This window comes from Podarcis raffonei, chromosome 13 (assembly GCF_027172205.1).
Source record: "Podarcis raffonei isolate rPodRaf1 chromosome 13, rPodRaf1.pri, whole genome shotgun sequence".
Taxonomy (NCBI): Eukaryota; Metazoa; Chordata; class Lepidosauria; order Squamata; family Lacertidae; genus Podarcis; species Podarcis raffonei.
The window spans coordinates 55167093-55175599 of record NC_070614.1 but is presented as its reverse complement, the minus strand read 5'-3'; the positions used below and the strand labels follow the sequence as shown (position 1 = coordinate 55175599).

Sequence of the window (8507 nt, the reverse complement as noted above, 5' to 3'; positions counted from 1 at the left end):
GGGAGCGGAATCTGACCCGCAGCATCTCCACGTGCATCTTGCCGCGCTCCTCTGCCCTGCTAGCTCTAGGGTCCAGCAAGCGTTTGAATGAGAGCAGCGCCAAGAGGAAGGAGGGGGGGAGAAGCACAGTTGGTACATTCCACGTCCTCCTGTTTCGACAAGTGACCCGAGTGCGCCTTCGGTATCTATGCCAGGCCTTTGAACCCTGTCTGGGCTACGACGGTTTCCTGAAGAAATCAAGGAATGGCGCGGTCTGACCTGGTCTTCTCTCTTTCTTTCTCTCTCTCCCCCCCCCCGCTCCAGCAAGCAATGGTTTGGCCCGAAGCGGAGGCTACAAGAAGCGGCCGGAAGCGGAAGGGCGTCCCTTTTTCCCCGCGCGCGAGGGAAGCGGCGGTTGAGGGAGACGCTGAGGGCAGAAAAGCGCGGGAAGAGCGGAGCGAACCAAGTGAGTAAGGCTGGGGGGGGAGAGATGGGGCTGATATGTGAGGCGGTTGGCCGGGGAGGCGGGAAGCAGAAGGCCGAGGGGAGGCGCGGGCCTGGAGGGGGAGCGAAGGGAGCCGGATTCCCACAGCCTCCGCCGGCTCGTCTCTCCCTCGGAAGAATCCCGGGCTCCGCGCTTTATCCCCCCCCCACTCCGCGGAGATGGTATGTCCCGGCTCTTAAAGGCGCCGCTGAGGGGGGAAGAAAGCGCTTCCTTCGAAGGCCTCGGTCGGCGGAAGGGGCGGAGGCTCCGCGCGGATCAGCGCAGTAACGCCGAGGTATGAGAAATAGAGAAGCCCGGCGGATAAAAGTCAAGGCCCCGCTGCGCGCCCTTGTAACTGCGCGAGGCGGGCGCGTGAGAGGCCTCGCCGGCCCCTGAGGGAGCTCGTCCTCTCGCGAGAACGGGCCTCTTCCCGCGTGGTCTTAGTGGGGCCGCGGAGGCCGGCAATGGCGGCGCAGCCTCGCGAGGAGGCGCTGTTGGTTGGGCTGGACGGGGCGGGCGGGGAGCGGGGATGTTTTGCAAACGCACCCGTTGTTTTCTTCCCTAGAGAGGAAAGGGTGGAGGTAATAATAATAATAATAATAATAATAATAATAATAATAATAATTTATTATTTGTACCCCGCCCATCTGGCTTGGTTTCCCCAGCCACTCTGGGCGGCTTCCAACAAAAATGAAAAATACATTAAAATGTCACACATTAAAAGCTTCCCTGAACTGCCTTCAGGTGTCTTCTGAATGTCAGATAATTGTTTACTTCCTTGACATCTGGTGGGAGGGCGTTCCACAGGGCGGGCACCACTACTGAGAAGGCCCTCTGTCTGGTTCCCTGTAACCTCACTTCTCGCAGGGAGGGAACCGCCAGAAGGCCCTCGGAGCTGGACCTCAGCGTCCGGGCTGAACAATGGGGGTGGAGATGCTCCTTCAGATATACTGGACCGAGGCCGTTTAGGGCTTTAAAGGCAGATGAGGTTTTGTGAGAAAGAAGCCGTAGAGCAGGCACCCCCAGACTTGGCCCTCCAGATGTTTTGGTTCTACACCTCCCCATCATCCCTAGCTAGTTGTAGTCCCAAAACTACAATTTTGGGGATGCCTACTGCAGGGGGGGGAGCAGAGGAGCAGTGACATGAATAGAGGGGGGTTGGCAAAGGCTTAACAGTAGTTTTTCTTTCTATCCTTAATCCCCCCCCCACTTCAATATTCTTACAAACAACCAGGCTTATTAAAATTCAGCATGCTGAGCTGCAGGAAATGCTAGTTCCTGTGCACATTTCCTCCTTCCCCTGCGTATAATGTACCCAGCTCCCTGCTTGCTTGGTTCCGGTTCCTTTGTGTCATCTTGCCTTCAGTGTTGCCCGTTCATTTTGGTTGCTAATGAATGTGGTGTCAGAGAAGGCATAAATCAAATCCACCCACTTGCAGCATTTTCCTGCTGCAAGTGGGTTTGCTGTATGTGGGACATCTCTAGGTTTGTTTGCCTATGACTCCTTGAAAGTCTTTTGTGTAGCTTCTTTTAAGTTTTTTGAAAACTTGAAAGCTCCTACCATGATTGCAGATTCAGGTAGGTAGCCATGTTGGTCTGATGCAGTCGAAATAAAATAAAAAATTGTTCAGTAGCACCTTATAGAGCAACTAAGTTTGTTCTGGTATAAGCTTTCGTGTGCATGCATGGTATCTGAAGAAGTGTGCATGCACACGAAAACTTATACCAGAACAAACTTAGTTGGTCTATAAGGTGCTACTGAACAATTTTTTCATTATTTTAAAAGTTCCTGTCTGTATGAAGACTTAATGCTTCAGCTTGACTGAAGGCCCTATTTTCACAATGTGGGTAACAAAGAGCAAAGGACCAAACGACATGATACAATTAACAATTGCCTGAATGTTTTTTTAAAAAAGTAAATTGGCACAGACACCTGAGCAGTGGATAAGGGAGGGGCCCCCACAATGCAGTGGCATAATGTGTAGTTTGCTCCAAAGACTAATCTCATGCCAGTGCTTAGTTAAATCAGCCTCTTTTCAAACTTCAAAATTACTGGGTTGTTATCCCTGGCATAATCATTTGTTTACTTGGACACACTGTTGTACAGGCAACACTTTCTCTGATTCAAGGAACGTGTGGGGAAAAACTGGTGTATATGCACTTCCTTAGCAGGTTCACTCTTCCTTGCAACCACATGGGTTGGTGACAGTGTACTACAGGGGTCCTCAGACTATGACTGCGGGCCAGATCTGGCCCACCAGGATCCTGAACCTGGCCTGCCCAGCAGTTGCAGAACCCGCCGCTGTCTAACGGGTCTGTGGCGAAAGGAAGTACAGCGGTACCTCAGGTTACATACGCTTCAGGTTACAGACTTCACTAACCCAGAAATAGTACCTCGGGTTAAGAACTTTGCTTCAGGGTGAGAACAGAAATCGTGCTTTGGCAGCGCGGCAGCAGCAGGAGGCCCCATTAGTTAAAGTGGTGCTTCAGGTTAAGAACAGTTTCAGGTTAAGAACGGACCTCCGGAACGAATTAAGTACGTAACCCGAGGTACCACTGTATGGCGTCCCGTGCGCGACCTCTGCATCTGGTGTCTATTGATACTTCAGGTGGGTGGGTGGTCGCGGGGAGGGGTGCGCATGCAAGAGAGGGATGGTGTGATCCTGTGCACCTGCAGCAGGCGGGCCAGAGCTTTTGCATTCTCTATAGTCCATGGCTGAGAGTTCCTTCGGCTGCACTGCACAAGGTGAGCGACTCAGGTGAGGCAGCTGTGGGGGGGGGGAAGGTTGGCCGCCCCCCGCTTTCCCTTTTCAGCCATTACGCTCTGAGGCGGGACAGGGAAGTGCCCATTTTGGGCCCAGGGAGCCTCATTCTGCCACCCCTCAGGATTGAGACGGGCAGCTGCTGAGGCATCTCTCCTCCAGCCTCCTTGGTTGGGGGTCAGCCATGACTAGGTTTTGAAATGGGCTCCCATGTATTTAATGTGCATTATCACTAGCATTGCAAGATATATTTGGAAATAGATCCATCAGGTTTAATATAATGAAAATACAGCATGAGCACTGACCATTTGCATTACTGCTCAGTGCTGACGTTTTTTATTTTAGTCATTATTGCTGTTACGTTGTTTTTGTAGCTCTGTTTATTGGCATTTTACTAATAGCAATTTTCAACCCCTAGGAAATCGTTATGTCAAAAAAAAGAATTGATTCTGAAATATTGAAACTGAAATATGGATTGACAACTTGGCAAAATACTTTTGTGAAGCAAGAGCAGCTAAATATATCATCATTGCGAGCAAGTTTTCAAGTTGCCAAGCTGATAGCATGCACTGGCAGACCCTTTGTAGAGGGAGAATTTGTTAAAGAGTGCATTCTTTTTGCTTCCAAAGAGATGTGTCCAGAGAAGACTGATTTATTTAGTACATTGAGTCTTTCAGGATGTACAGTTACACGTAGGATTGACGAAATGGGGGGAAATTTGCATCAACATTGGCAAAACTCCTCAAAAAAAACTTTATTTTTCATTGGTACTTGACGAAAGCACTGATGTTCATGATTCTGCACAAGTAATTTCCATTTGTGGGACAAATGATAATTTTGAAGCCACAGAGGAGCTTGCTGCACTGCAAAGCACCAAGGGAACAACAACAGGAGAGGATATCTTTGAAAAAGTTTGCCAAACTGTGTGATTTGGATCTGGACTGGCTAAACTTGCCAGTGTGACAGCTGATGGTGCTCCTAGCATGATGGGGTCTATGAGAGGAGCGGCTGCATGCATTAACCAAGAGATGGACAAACACAACCATTCACATCCAATAGCCATACACTGCCTCATCCACCAACAAGCACCGTGTTGTAAAAAATCACTGAAGTTTGACTCTGCCATGAAAACTGTCGTATCTTGTGTTAACTTCATTAGAGCTTATGCACTAAACCACAGTTAGTTTCAGGAATTTCTGTCTGAGTTAAATGTTGATCATGAAGATATTCTGTACCACACAGAAGTCATTTGGAATTTTGAAACATTTTTATGACTTACTTCCGCATGTTTCAGATTTTATGCTTATGAAAAACAAAGATGTACTAGTGCTCAATAATAATAATAAATTTTATTTATACCCTGCCCTCCCTGGCAAGAGCCGGGCTCAGGTCAGCTAACACCAGTAAAATTACAGTAAAAACAATTGGGGGGGAACCAATTTAAAATACAATTTAAAATGCAGCCTCATTTTAAAAGTAGCCCATAGATCAAAACCATAAGGGGAGGGAAACAAGGGTCAGACTGAGTCCATACCAAATGTTTGGACATTTGTGGACCTCAGGGTCCTCCATGTGGCATACCAGGAGAGGCAGTCCTGTAGGTACGTGGGTCCTAGGCCGCATAGGGCTTTAAAGGTCAAAACCAGCACCTTACACCTGACCCTGTACTCCACTGGGAGCCAGTGCAGTTAGTAGATCACTGAATGAATGTGATCCCGCAGCAAGGACCCTGTAAGGAGCCTTGCTGTGGCATTCTGCACCCGCTGGAGTTTCTGGGTCAGCTTCAAGGGCAGCCCCACATAGAGCGAGTTACAATAATCAAGCCTGAAGGTAACCATCGCATGGATCACTGTGGTCAGATCAGGGTGAGAAAGGTAAGGGACCAACTGTTTAATACGGTAGAGATGGGAAATGCCACCTTTCCTATGGCTGCAACCTGCGCCTCCATGGAAAGGGAGGCATTGAAGGTTACACCCAAGCTCTTGACAGAAGGCGCTGGCACTAATTGAACCCCCGCAAGAGATGGGATTTGGCCCCCCAACCCCAAGTCACCCTGACTCAGCCAGAGGACCTCTGTCTTTGAAAGATTTAACTTCAACCGGTTCCCATGCAACCATCCAGCCACAGCTTCCAAGCATCTGGTCAGTGTGTCTGGGGCCAAGTCAGGGCAGCCGTCCATCAACAGATAAAGCTGGGTGTCATCAGCATATTGATGACAACCCAGCCCAAAGCTCCGGACAATCTGGGCAAGGGGGTGCTTAAAAATATTAAAAAGCATTGGGGAAAGGATTGTGCCCCGCGGGACTCCACACACCAAGGAGTGCTGCGGCAACAACTTCCTCCCTAGCGGCACCCTCTGTCCCCGACCTGAGAGAGAGGAGCGTAACCATTTTCGAACTGTGCCCTGAATCCCCATGTCGGCAGAATGGAAATGGCACCTTGCCTTTCTGACAGACATAACAGAGCTACTGAACAGTTTCCAGTGTTCAGCTTCAACGAAAGGGAAGCTCATCTGTGATATGTTTTCACTTTTGAAAGCATTTCAAGCAAAATTAGACCTCTTTAAACAAGTGAAGGAGGAAAACTTCTGCCATCTCCCCATGAAACGTGTGGATTTACTGGAAATGTTGCAAAAGGAGTTTCAAACTCGATTTAAAGAGCTTCACACCCATGAGCAGGGCATACAGCTTTCCCAGAACCCATTCTCGTTGACTTTGAAACTGCTGATCCAATTTATGAAATGGAATTGATCGAACTACAGAATTGTGACTCTCTGAAAGATGCATTCAAATCAAGCAGGCTCACTAATTTCTGTGCATCTCTCCCCTCTGAGACATCTGAATCTCAGGAATCATGCCCTCAAATTTGCAACCATCTTTGGCAGCACCTATGTCTGTGAACAGACTTCTCCCCGAATGAAACATCTAAAATCCCCAACCAGATCCAACACTTGCATCACTTGCCACGACTAGCAGTGACAAAAATGGAACCGGACACTGACTATCTCATTAGCCAAAAGCAGGCCCATACTTTCCATTGAAATATAAATTTATGTGATTAAAATTGTTCTTCATTTTAAATTTTGTATTTTTCCTGTTTTTAGTGCACTATGAATAAGATATGTGCAGTGTGCATAGGAATTCGTTCATTTTTAAAAACTAGTCTGGCCCCCAACAGTGTCTGAGGGACAGTGAACTGGCCCCCTGTTTAAAAAGTTTGAGGATCCCTGCTCTACATTGCCTTTTCCTTACCTGTCTTAAGGGTGCATTTGTGTACAAATAGAGTGAGCCTGTGACCTGGTTTCAGGAACTGAAATTTCAAAAGGAAATGCAAATAGGCATCAAAATGTGAGAAGCAGCCAGAGACATTGGGACTCAAAATGCCCTGGTGGATAATTCGCAAACCATGCACTCAAATATCTCCTTTTTCTCTTACGTTTCTCCCACTTTTTGTGGAGAGGGTTTTCAACAACGGCTGGGAGGAAAGTGCACTTTGTTCGGGGTAATATAAGAAATTGAAGTCCCAACAAATAAATGCAGGAACATGTGCATTATCGCACGTCCACAAGCACCAAAACATGCCGCCCCCTTTAAAGTCTAAAAGGACCATGTTATATTTTTTTTGCAAGAGCAGCCCCTACAGGAGCTCCTGCTGCTACTGCAGCCTTGCAAAATAGTGCTTGCTGACACCTTAACTGTCAGCCAGCAAGGGGTCAATTATTACTCCATTTCCAGCTTGTCTCTAAATGAAGTGTTTGCTGAATCTAGAAGATCCTCTCCTGGGAGGCAGGAACTCCTGGATGGATCACCTGTCTGACAGGTGCTTGCCAAAAATAGAGCAGACTTGCAAAGCAGGAATGAATGGGGTGACAATCATCTCTGGGGCCACAGTACTTTTGCCATCCCTAAAGGATGCACTAGGAAGGACTATTATCAAGCATCTTAATGGACAGGTGGGAAGTCACGCCCTCAAATTTTGCTTGCCAATTCTTCCTTCCTTGACATTTTGTTATGCTTTGGGGTGGCCTTTCTGCCAAATTGGGGGGATACTTTCTGAGGTTTTAAAAGGTGCTACACACCTTTGTGGGGGTCACCTTGCAGTTTGGCAGGGAGACACTGCTACCAGGCCAATAAAGATCAATAGTTTGTGTCCTTTTCAGGTTTATACATTTCCTTAATTTCACAATCATTTTAACATTTTAAAACTTGACTTCCTTCATTGTATTTGTATTTTAAACCAATAAAGATTTACCATGTGGGGGGGGGGAATCAGAACTTCCTTCCCCCTCTTTCTGCTGTTCCTTAAAACTATTATTATTATATCTTCTGCATATGCAAATTCATTTAATTTGCTCACCTATTTTAAATATATACTCTTCTCAAACTGCAGGTCATTACAACAATCCTGCTAATGTTTTTATCTGTTTGCAATTTATCTGTAAATATTCAATAAGCCATTTCCATTATTCTATAAAAAGTTTCTTTTCCTGATTTCTTCTTCTTCCATATTCCATAAGTTTTTGTATCCATTTTTCCTTTGTGGGGACTCCCATGTATGTATATCTCCAACCGACAGCTGACCTTGAGGGACTCAAATTCCCTTGGATGGGGATATGGGCTGTAAAAGCCAGCCAGAAGTTTCTTACAACAGGGGGTCTCTCTTCTCTTGTCGCTGGAAGTAGGAACCCTGTTGCGGCACCTGGAAGACCCCCCACCATGAGAAGAAGGCCCAGAGCCCCCCAGGGAGTGGGATGGTGATGAGTGGCCAGTGGGAAAAGACAGGGAAGAGGTGGTGTTGGAAGCAGAAGGGGTGACGGGGCTTAGTGAGCAGGGGGAGTCTGTGGCAGAGAAAATTTATAATAATTTATTACTTGCACCCCACCCATCTTGCCGGGCCTCCCCAGCCACTCTGAGCGGCTCTCAACAGAATATAAAAAACACAGTAAAACATCAAACATAAAAGACTTCCCTAAACAGGGCTGCCTTCAGATGTCTTCTAAAAGTCAGGTAGTGCTTTATCTCCTTGACATCTGGGGAAGGGCGTTCCATAGGGCGGGTGCCACTACTGAGAAGGCCCTCTGCCTGGTTCCCTCTAACCTCACTTGTTGCAGGGAGGGAACCGCCAGAAGGCCCTCGGAGCTGGACCTCTATCAGGGCTGAACGATGGGGGTGGAGATGCTCCTTCAGTTCTACTGGGCCTTTGAGGCCATTTAGGGCTTTATAGGTCAGCACCAACACTTTGAATTGTGCTTGGAAACGTCCTGGGAGCCAATGGAGGTCTTT

General features: G+C 47.5%; 1 long non-coding RNA gene and 1 other non-coding gene across 2 annotated transcripts; both read left to right on the top strand.

Annotated features, from left to right (window-relative positions):
* The first annotated feature begins 353 nt into the window (after nucleotides 1-353).
* On the top strand, nucleotides 354-4418 carry LOC128400724 (uncharacterized). The gene is made up of 2 exons (XR_008327361.1): nucleotides 354-445; nucleotides 3644-4418. It is a non-coding gene; the product is annotated as an uncharacterized LOC128400724 (long non-coding RNA).
* LOC128401088 (small nucleolar RNA SNORA13) lies at nucleotides 1821-1944 on the top strand. Its single transcript, XR_008327436.1, has one exon. It is a non-coding gene; the product is annotated as a small nucleolar RNA SNORA13 (small nucleolar RNA).
* Nucleotides 4419-8507: the final 4089 nt, after the last annotated feature.